We start from the raw sequence: 12453 nt of genomic DNA on the forward strand, positions 1-12453 counted from the left end.
GTTTATATCTACTAAGGTGGGCAAAAATCAATTAGAAGAAATGTAGTAGCACTCATAGTCAACAAAAGAGCCTGAAATGCAATACTTGGGTTCAGTCTGAAATAAGACAGAATGATCTCTGTTCATTTCCAAGGTAAACCATTCAATATCACAGCAATCCAAGTCTATGCCCCAACCATTAATGCCAAAGAAGCTAAAGTTGAATGGTTCTATGATGACCTACAAGGCTTCCTAGAACTAACACACACATGCACAAATATCCTTTTCACCACAGGGGACTGGATGCAAAAGTAGGAAGCCGAGAGATACCTGCAGTAACAGACAAGTTTGGCCTTGGAGTACATAATGAAACAGGGCAAAGGATAACAGAGTTTTGCCAAGAGAACTCACTGGGCAAAGCAAACACCTTATTCCAACAACACAAGAGGCAACTCACCACATGGACATTACAAGATGGTCAATGCTGAAATCAGATTGATAACATTTTTTGCAGCTGAAGATGGAGAAGCTCTATATAGTCAGCGAAAACAAGACTGGGAACTAACCATAATTCAGGTCACAGACTTCTTATTGCAAAATTCAGACTTAAATTGAAGAATGAAGGGAAAGCCACTGGGCCATTCAGGTATGACCTAAATCAAATCCCTTACAATTATACAGTGGAAGTGAGAAATAGATTCAAGGGATTAGATCTAACATAGAGACTGCCTGAAAACTATGGACAGAGGTTCATGACTTTATACAGGAGGCAGTAAAAAAGACCATCCTCAAGAAAAAGAAATGCAACAAGGCAAAATGATTGTCTGAGGAGGCCTTACAAATACCTGAGAAAAGAAGAAAAGTGAACAGTGAATGGCAAAGGAGAAAAGGAAAGACATACCCATCTGAATGCAGAGTTCCAAAGAATAGCAAGGAGAGATTTAAAAAAAAAAAAAAGCTTTCCTCAATGATGAATGCAAAGAAATAGAGGAAAACAACAGAATGGGAAAGACTAGAGATCTCTTCAAGAAGATTAGAGATACTGAGGGAACATTTTATGCAAAGATGGCCACAATGAAGGAGAGAAACAGTATAGACATAACAGAAGCAGAAGGTATTAGGAAATGGTGGCAGGAATACACAGAAGAACTATACAAAAAAGATTTTAATGACCCAGATAACCACCATAGTGTGATCACTCACCTAGAGCCAGATATCCTGGAATGAGAAGCAAAATGGGCATTAGAAAGCATCACAATGGACAAAGCTAGTGGAGTTGATGGAATTCCAGTTAAGCTATTTCAAATCCTAAAAGATGATGCTGTGAAAGTGCTGCACTCACTATGCCAGCAAATTTGGAAAACTCAGCAGTGGCCACAGAACTGGAAAAACTCAATTTTCATTTTGATCCCAAAGAAAGGCAATGCCAAAGAAAGTTCAAATTACTGCACTCATCTCATGTGCTAGCAAAGTAATGCCCAAAATTCTCCAAGCCAGGCTTCAATAGTACATGAAAAAGGAACTTCCAGATGTTCAAGCTGGATTTAGAAAAGGCAGAGGAACCAGAGATCCAATTGCCAACATCCACTGGATCATAGAAATAGCAAGAGAGTTCAAGAAAAACGTCTACTTCTGCTTTATTGACTCTGCTACAGCTTTTGACTGTATGGATCACAACAAACTGTGGAAAATTCTTCAATATATGAGATTACCTGCCCCCTAGAAATCTGTATGAAGGTTAAGAAACAACAGTTAGAACTGGGCAAGAAACAATGGACTGCTTCCAAATTGAGAAAAGAGTGTGTCAAGGCTGTATATTGTCACCCTGCTTACTTAACTTCTATGCAGAGTACATCATGTGAAAAGCCAGGCTGGATGAAGCACAAGCTAAAATCAAGAATGGTGGGAGAGATACCAATAACCTCAGGTATGCAGATGACACCACCCTTATGGCTGAAAGCAAAGAGGACCTAAAGAGCCTCTTGACATAAGTGAGAATGAAAAGTGAAAATGCTGGCTTAAAACTCAATATTCAGAAAACAAAGATCATGGCAGCTGGTCCCATCACTTCGTGGAAAATAGATGGGGAAACAATGGAAACAGTGACATACTTTATTGTCTTGGGTTCCAAAATCACTGAAGATTGTGACTAAAGCCATGAAATTAAAAGACACTTGCTCCTTGAAAGAAAAGCTATGACCAACCTAGACAGCATATTAAAAAGCAGAGCTATTGCTCTGCTGACAAATGTCTGTCTAGTCAAAGCTATGGATTTTCCAGTAGTCATGTATGGATGTGACAGTTGGACTCTAAAGAAAGCTGAACACTGAAGAATTCATGCTTTTGAACCATGGTGTTGGAGAAAATTCTTGACAGTCCCTTGGACTGCAAGAAGATCCAACGAGTCCATCCTAAAGAAAATCAGCCCTGAATATTTATTGGAAGGACTGATGCTGAAGGTGAAACTCCAGTACTTTGGCCACCTGATGCAAAGAACTGACTCTTCGGAAAAGACTCTGATGCTGGGAGAAATTGAAGGTGTGAGGAGAAGGGAATGACAGAGGATGAGATGGTTGGATTGCATCACCGACTCAATGGCAGTGAGTTTGAGCATGCTCCGGGTGCTGGTGATGGACAGGGAAGTCTGGCATGCTGCAGTTCATGGGGTTACAGAGGCAGACACGACTAGCGACTGAACTTAATTGAACAGGGAGTAATACATACTTCAGATGATCTGTGAGAAGTAGTTGCCAAGATCCTCAATGTCAGCAAATTAATATTTTTTTTTTTTTTTTACTTTAGAAGTGAGAAAATGGTTTACATATTGAAAAAAAAAAAAAGACTATCTGAAACTATACATGAATGTCCTATGTCAGTGGTTGTCAAACATTTTGGTTGTCAGAAACCCTTCGGTCTCTTAAAAATTAAGGATATGACCATCAAAATTAGCCATATTAGAAATTAAAATGAGAAATTTAGACTACATATATGAAATACTTTTAAAAGTAATAATAGACTATTAAAAGGATAGCATACATATAATAATTTATTAAAAATAGCTCTAGAAAGTGAAAGTGAAGTAGCTCGGTCATGTCTGACTATTTGCGACCCTGTGGACTGTAAAATATATATATATATATATATATATATAAATAAATATATATAAAGAATAGCATTGCTTACCCTTTGTGAATCTGGCTGAATCAAAGATAGCTGATTCTCAAATGTGCTTCAGTAGCCAATCTGTTGAAACAGCCTGCATTATAGTCTCTGGCAATACCACTGCTTACTTAGGAGAGAATGAGAGAGAAAAAAAGTATAATCATATTATTTTGAAAGTAGTTTTGTCTTAGCAGATTTATGGAGATGTTCTTGGAGACCTTAGACTTCCCCCATTACACTTGTGGGACTGTGTAATATCCCGCTAGCAGAACCAGAGGAGGATGAACAAGGTCCACCAATAATCTGTGACTCTGTGGGAAATTGAGCATACTTGTGCCAGCATCCTTGCCAGACTGTAATCTCTTTCAAGACAGAATCCATATTTGATAGAGCAAGAAGTAAGAAGAGGAAGAATCAAAGGACCTTGTACACTGAAATGGGACTCTGGATTGCTCAGATATTTTCTGCCTGATGTGCTGTGAGGCCACCCACGCAGCATTTCTTCCATCTGGTTTATTATCTTCTGCTGTTCAATGTGTCAGGTGCAAAGCTTTAGATTAGCCTCAAACTTCCTTCCTGTCAATGATCTGTCTAGATGACTAAGTAGCTTTGTTTCCAGAATGAGCTTAACAACTTCCTCAATTTCTCTTCTCTGATGCATTCACCTGGCTATTCAAGGCAATATATGCATATTTCATAGAACATCAGCAACATGTAGAGTTGACACAGAAACCAAAAGGAAATATCCACAGCTCATTTATCTGTCAGGAACAGCTAAGACAGAAGTAAATGTAAGAAAAGGCATAAGGTCATTTATCCTCCACCCCTCTCCTTGCCATGGTGGTGAATGTAGAATTTAAAAGGTCAAAAAAGTGAAATACATATTGTTAATCTTGTGACTTCTGGAGTAATGAGCAGGGTCTAGGTTCTGTTTGGAGCAGTAGGGGGAAAGGGCAGTAAATCTGGGCTGCTGGGTGCCTTGTGGAGGGGAAGGGGTAAGAGACTAGGTGATTAATGGCCCCCAAATCTTATAGAACTGACTGCTGATGTCATTCACTCTCCTGACATGAGTTGCCATTTTCTTTTTACTCTTTCAATATGGAAGAAAAAAAAAAAAAAACACATTTGAGAATTATATGTGGTTTGGGGGGGGGGGGCTGATGATTTTAGTTTATTTCTTCTCTAGATATTTATTCACAAAGACAGGGGGAAAGTGGGTAATTTAGAATGTTCTTCAAAACTGTAACTAGGATTTCCCTGGTGATCCAGTTACTAAGACTCCAAGCTCCCTGCTCTCAATGCAAGAATGCTGGGTTCAATTTCTGGCCAAGGAACTAGATCCCACTTGCTGCAATTGAAAGTTGGCACACCACAACTAAAAACTCATGTATACTGCAATTAAAGAGCCTGTGTGTTGCAATTAACACCCATCATAGCCAAATAAATAAATTAATAAATTTTAAAAAGAATGTGACCTTCTTTGCACTGGTCCGACACAGACATCATGGAAGATAAAGTGAGCATACATATCCTAATTAGCTTGTATACTCATATTTAATTGGAAATTAGTACACAGATGATCACTTTAGAAAAAGAAAATATCTCAATGGATATTATCCTTTATATAACAACTAAAGGAGAAAATGCCCCCCTTTTTATAATTTAAGTTAATGACCAGAGTTGTATGTGTAACCTGATCTCTACCTAAGATTGATGTTTCTTCCAAATGAAATGGTAGGGAGTTCCCTGGTGGTCCAGTGGCTAAGGCTCAAAGCCCTTATTGCAGGGGGATATGTGTTTGATCCTTGATCAGGGAGCTAGATTCCATATGTAGCAATGCAGAGTTCACGTGACACAACTAAAACTCAGAAAAGCCAAATAAGTAAATAAATGTATTAAAAATGAAATTGTAAAATTAAAGAGATAATAAGAACATCTACCATATTTTGTTACTGAAGTGGTTAAAGGACATTTCCTGAAAAGTACTGTGCTTTAAATACACATCAGATGAATAGTGTGAGTCTGAAGCTACCTCAAGTAGGCCACTTTTAGTCACAGCACCCAGAGTGACCAGTCCTTTCTGGAACCCAGCACTCATAAACCACTGTGAATCCCAGGCACACAAAGGGGAGTGTCACACCACGAGAGGAGGCATTGCAGATGTCCAGCAAGGTCCTGGACATGAATCCAAGATTTCAGAATAAAGTGTTTACATTCATTGTTAATATAAAGCCTAATCAATAATTGTCCTACATTTTCTTCTTCGATTAAAAAAACTTTCCCTTAAATCTAAATATCAGATACATGACACATTGAATTATGCCATTTCAGATGTAACTGTTCAAGGGACTCTCAAGAGTCTTCCCCAACACCACAGTTCGAAAGCATCAATTATTTAGTCTCAGCCTCTTTTGTTTTTACTGTCCAGTTCTCACATCCATACATGACTAATGGAAAAACCATAGCTCTGACTATATGGAACTTTGTAGGCAAAGTAATGTCTCTGCTTTTTAGTATGCTGTCTAGGTTTGTAAAGACTGATGCTGAAGCTGAAGCTCCAATACTTTGGCCACCTGATGTGAAGAGCTTACTCACTGGAAAAGATCCTGATGCTGGGAAAGATTGAATGCAGGAGGAGAAAGGGACAGCAGAAGACAAGATGGTTGGATGGCATCATTGACTCAATGGATGAGTTTGAGCAAGCCCTTAGATATGCTGAAGGACAAGGAAGTCTAGTGTGCTGCAATCCATGGTGTCACAAAGAGCTGGACACGACTGACAGACTGAACAACAACAACTAGGTTTCTCATTGCTTTTCTCCCAAGAAACATGTGTCTTTTAATTTCATGACTGCAGTCACCATCCACAGTGATTTTGGGGAACCCAAGAAAATAAAGTCTGTCACTGTTTCCATTTTTTCCCCATCTATTTGCCATGAAGTGATGGGACCAGATGCCATCATCTTCGTTTTTTGAATGTTGAGCTTTAAGCCTGCTTTTTCACTGTCTTGTTTCACCTTCATCAAGAGGCTCTTTAATTCCTCTTTGCTTTCTGCCATGAGGGTGGTGTCATGCATTTTTGAGGTTATCAATATTTCTCCCGGCAATCTTGATTCCAGCTTGTGCTTCATCCAGCCCAGCATTTTGCATGATGTACTCTGCATATAAGTTAAATAAGCCAGGTAACAGTACACAGCCTTGACAGACTCCTTTCCCAATTTTGAATCGGTCTCTTGTTCCACGTCTGGTTCTAACTTTTGCTTTTGACCTGCACCCTGGTTTCACAAGAGGCAGGTAATGTGGTTTGGAATTCCCATCTCTGGAAGAATTTTCCACAATAATTTTGTGATCTACCCAGTCAAAGATTTAGCATAGTCAACAGAGCAGAAGTAGATGTTTTTCTGGAATATCTCCACATATATCTCTTTACATACAAGCTCATATAGGAGTCACATATGGCATAATAATGGTATACTACTGATTTTAAAATGTAATGTGTGTGCTATACATATTATAATTAATAATGAGACCTCAATTCAAACATATGAATAATAAAGCACTAATAATTTTCTCAAGTGCATATTTTTTATATGTAATATGTAATTTCAAGATTCATTACATACCTACCGATATGAAATTTGTTTTATTTATTTGTTACAGTAATTCCGTAATTTTTGATGGGCTAAATAAATAGCCATGTGTTGTCTCCATGACACCCCCACACACAAGAATGTCTATATTTATATATTATATAGAATATATAAAATAATATTATTTCCCAGGATCCTTTTCAACCAGAAAAGAGAAAGGAATCTAAACATCAAAAAGCTGACATGAAAAGGATTAAATGCAAGTATTTGGATGAAAAGCTTGCCCAATCACTGTATTTTGCTTCCCCTCAGTCTTTTATCAGACCCAGTGTCTAGTGTACTGATATTTTACACTGGTTTTGAGATTGAATGTAGCACTTACAAAATCTATACTGGGAACTATTTAAAAATACAAGCATATTAAAGATATTGAAATGTCTAAATATTCTAGTTATTTTAGTTATTGATTTCTGGCTATGATCTAATAAAATAATGATAATTCATTTACTTCTTTGAAGTTTAATGAGACTTGGTTTATATGGGCCATATTTTGATTAAATTGATAATATCCCTTGATCACTTAAAAGAGTGGGTAGTCTGCCATTGTTGTCTACAAGATCATAGTCAGGTAGATGATTGATAGATGAGTAGATAGATTTATAGATATTATATTTATAAATAATGTAATCATAATATGCCACTTTACCTCCTTGTCATTTTGATGTCTTTTCCCTTGTTAAAGTAATTAAACCAGGAAGTTATTAACCTTAGGTTGCTCTAACGGCTTTCTACCCTAAGTAGGCAAACTGAAGTGTAAGGCAGCGTTGATTCCTGTGAATCCCTCAAGGTTGGGAATGAAATCAATTACAAACTGCCGAGGATTCAATCCCAGATTTGGCAACTGCTTCAACTGCAGCCAGTAAAACCACGTCCTTGATCTGCTTGGGTGTCTTCTCAATAAAAGTCTGTCCCCAGTTCCTGTTGATAGAATGTTCCCAAGTTCTTACAGACTGGAACTGTCTGGTTCAAATACACATCTGCTCAAATAAACTCCTGAAAAATTTAACGTTTCTTATCTCCTAACACCCTTTAAAAAATTGCTTAATTGTACTTTTGGATTATATTTTTTTCTAACCTAAGAAGCTACATGGTTTAATAAAAACAGATTAACAAATTTACAATCCAAAATGATATTTTAAATTTCTACAACTGAATGATAATTTCACTCTTAACTTCTTTGATTTTTTTTCTTTTGTAAGTATTCACACATACAAGATTTAGTAAAATGAAATTATACTAGACATCTCTTTTGAAACAGTATTATAGCAAATATAATTCTATGAATATATTTCAATGCAACCTAGATATATGTCATTGTTTGAAATGGGCCTATGATATTATTTTGTATGAATTTAACACTATATTCTCCCCCTATGAAAGTGTATAGAAGCCAAAGACAAATCCCTGAGACAAGATGAGTCTATTTTTTTGAATGTATGTTTGTGAGGTGTGTGTGTATATGTGTGTTTCTGCAGTTTTGCAACAAAGCTCTTTCAAAAAATATAAAAATTGATATATCTGTTTTCTCATTTACCCTAAGAAATGCTATCTTCATAAAAAATTAATACGTATATGGGATATTGCATTTTCCTATTTATATGCATGTTATATCTCCACCTATGACAAAAGATAACATTCTTTCTTCAGGCACTTTTCTTAAGCTATTAGAACTTCAGCTCCCTTCTCTCAAGTCGAAGGTGAGGTCAGTTTATTTCAAAGTTAATACCACAGGGAAAACAGCTGAGGAGAAGATGCAGTGAGAAAAGCATCAGTGGAAGATTTATTAGTTTTCAATTCTCTATAACTGAATGACAATTCTGCCATGCCTTTTCCAGCAACTCCTCCTGGGTTGGGAGAAGAGATTGGTGTCATTGGAAGAAGTTGAATATGAATAACTGATGGGAACACAAATGACTCTTTCTAATATGCCATAAAATAGATTTACTTTTTTCTACAGTCAACAGAGGACTGGGTGCATGAATGATCAGAAGAAAGTTCTTAATGAAAAGTTCTTGTTTTATGAAAAATGATAAATGTTTTTTTTTTTTTTAAGGAAAGTTTTTTGGGCTCCAAAATCACTGCAGAGGGTGATGGCAGCCATGAAATTAAAAGATGCTTACTCCTTGGAAGGAAAGTTAGGACCAAACTAGACAGTATATTAAAAAGTAGAGATATTACTTTGCCAGCAAAGGTCAGTCTAGTCAAGGCTATGGTTTTTCCATTGGTCATATATGGATGTAAGAGTTGAACTATAAAGAAAGCTGAGCGCTGAAGAATTGATGCTTTTGAACTATGGTGTTGGAGAAGACTCTTGAGACTCCCTTGGACTGCAAGGAGATCCAACCAGTCCATCCTAAAGGAGATCAGTCCTGGGTGTTCATTGGATGGACTGATGCTAAAGCTGAAACTCCAATACTTTGGCCACCTGATGGGAAGAGCTGACTCTTTTGAAAAGACCCTGATGCTGGGAAAGATTGAGGACAGGAGAAGAAGGAGACGACAGAGGATGAGATGGTTGGATGGCATCGCCGACTCAATGGATATGAATTTAGGAAGACTCCAGGAGTTGGTGATGGACTTGGAGGCCAGGTGTGCTGCGGTTCAAGGGGTCACAAAAAGTCGGACACGACTGAGGGACTGAACTGAAGTAAACTGAACTGAAGGAAAGTAAAGGTTTATATATGTGAAAATCTATATGTTAAATATTAGTTGTTGCTATAGTATTTCATTTATTTTATTATGATATAATTTTTCTCTGAAAATAAACACATTAATGAATTAAATATAAAATACTAGTTTGGCTACTACTGAAGAAGAACCCACTGTTGAAGCAATCCAGAAAACAATGTTTTATATATATATACGTATATGTGTGCATATGTGTGCATATATATATATTAGGATTATATATATATATATATATATATATAAATTAGTACTAGAAAGTTTTACTTAGTTTTGAATTGTGAAAGACTTCACACTGACTGGAACTTTTGGGGGTTTATTTGACATATTTCAAAAATTATAACTGCTCATTTACCTATGAAACTAAGTGTTTTTTGGCAAATCGCTTGATCTAGTTTTGTGAGAAATTTAATGTGGAGCAAAGTGATATTTATTCACTAGATAATGTTGGTAGACATTTATGGATAACTTATCAAACTTTTTATATTAAGAAGTCTTTAAAATACCTTCAATTGTTCGATCATAGTGAATATGGATATTGAATAATGCATGAGCTAAGAGCTGAAGACTTTAAATTTCCAATAAAAATTTAATTTTTATGTTCCTAAGTTCAAAAGCAATAACTATAAATTACCAGGCATCATTGTTTTGTGTCATTCAAAGTTAAAAGTAATAGTTATATAAAAAAATCCAGAGTATAGAGACAAGTTATCAAATAAGGAAGATCAAACAGAGAGGCAGCTTGAGAGGGAGAAGATTGTGTGCTAACTCATTTTCTGTTTCTGTATCTGATACACCCTATGCTTGCTCTTTAAGTCGTCTATTTTCATCTTCATCATGACATTCTTTATGATGTTTTCTGGTGAGTATAATTTTTCCTCTTTCAGCAAAGATGATGCTACTGATGTGGAGGGTTAATTTATGTTGGGAAAAATGCATGAGGACTTTAACAAGTTGATATAAATCTAGAGGTCTATCTGCACAATGCCCAAAATTTTCAGCATTTATTTTCTCAGGTATGTCAATGGCAAGACAACACATTATGAGATGAAAAATGATGCAAGGAAAAGGAAACCTGTGTGCATGGTTGTAGACCCAGAGTGAACATAGAACCTGGACTTGAGGGTATGTAAGGAGGAGTGAACTTGGCAGATCTTAATGCTAAAATGCCAAGCATTTCCAAGGAAAGCCTGTTTGATAACAGTGTTTGCCTGCTTAACAGTTTGTGCCCAGATAGTCTATGCTAACAATATGATTTATGACGAACACCTGTTCTTTTTTGGGGAGTGTAAAGCATGGGTAACTGAGGTCAACCACACAAGTGCTGACATGACTGATTCTCCATAAAACTCTGGACATCAACACCCAGTTGAGTTTCTCTAGTTGGTACCATTTCATATGTGCTGTCGCATCTGGAGAATTTTCTCTTTGCTAATTTCAGCCTGTATCATTTTTTTCTGTAACGAACTGTAAGAATGACTATAAGAATTTCTAAGTTGTGTTAGCACCAGTTAACCACTGTCCCTGACAGTATGTTTTGGGAGCCGGACACAGAGGCTCTGTAGACAATTCTCTGGGCTTCCCTCATGGTGTAGGGGTAAAGAATCCACTTGCCAATGCAGGAAATTCAAGAGACACAGGTTTGATCCCTGTGTCAGGAAGATCCCCTCTTGCCAGAGAATTCCATGAGTTTTAAAAGAACATATGTCAATTGAGAAAATTATCCATGTTATTTTGCAAGCACCTGAATGTATGTATTACAAGCATGAACTCTTGCTTAGACAAATATTATTTTTAATTATATGGGAAATGTTCATGATATAATTTTAAAATGTTGTCAGTTCTTGTTATTATCAGTAGTTAGGTTCTTTAAAGTCATCATGAATGCTGAATTAGTGAATACTGACCATTGCTTCTAGATAAAATATAGAATAAGATTCCTATCAGCCTCTAATCACATTTTTGTCAACTGATCAATACATAAACCTGTTCTATGTGTGTTGGTTCAAAGACACCATATTTACTATGCATATTTTTGATCCATTACACGGAATTTGCTCCAAAGCATGCTTGAACATGGATTTTCAAATACGTGTATTTTCTTAATATTGCATCTCTCAGCCTTCCTGCTTTTAGGAACACTAGATAGCACTTTAGCATGATGCCTGCAGTGACATTTTAAACAATGAAATCACCAACAAAGAGCACAAAAATTCAAAAAAAAATGTCACATCAAAGACATCATAAGAAAAACATTCATTTACAATTTAAGGGTTGAGGCAAGGAGACAGAGAGAAAGAGAGAGACAGAGAAAGCTCAGCTGGAAGGTGCCTTTCAAGGGACTGAGGATTCTCACCTTCGTGCATTGCCCAGAGTACTGATTTCAGTGTTACACGTAAGTTCTAAGGAGTAGTGATGCTCAGCTGTGTCGACTCTCTGCAAATCTATGGATTATAGCCCACCACGATTCTCTGTCCATGGGATTTCCCAGGCAAGGATACCGGAGTGAGTAGCCATTTCCTTCTCCAGGGGATCTTCCTGACCCACGGATCAAATCCACATCTCCTGCATTGGCATGCAGATTCCTTACTGTTCAGCCACCTGAGTACAATTTAGGTGTTATATTATGCTAAAACCATGTATTTCTGAAGTTAAAAAAATACAAAATTTCTACATTTATTACTATTTGGTAGGGGGAGGTGGGCAATAAGCACAATAAATAAGTAAATTAGAGAATATTCAATGATGATAAATGTTGTGAAGAAAAATGAAACAGACATATTAAGAAAAATTGCAGTTAGAGTTGTTAGAAAGTAATATCTAGTTGAGAAAGTGATATCTGAGAAAAACCTTGCTTCCATGTGGACCTCAGAAGAAATTGTTACTAAATAGGAGAGAGCAAGCACAAAGGTCCAGATGTAGCTAGGCACAGTATATTTGAAGAAGGGATAGCAGGCTGACATCATGAAGGTTGAGGT

The sequence above is a fragment of the Cervus elaphus genome, chromosome 18 (assembly GCF_910594005.1).
Source record: "Cervus elaphus chromosome 18, mCerEla1.1, whole genome shotgun sequence".
Lineage (NCBI taxonomy): Eukaryota > Metazoa > Chordata > Mammalia > Artiodactyla > Cervidae > Cervus > Cervus elaphus.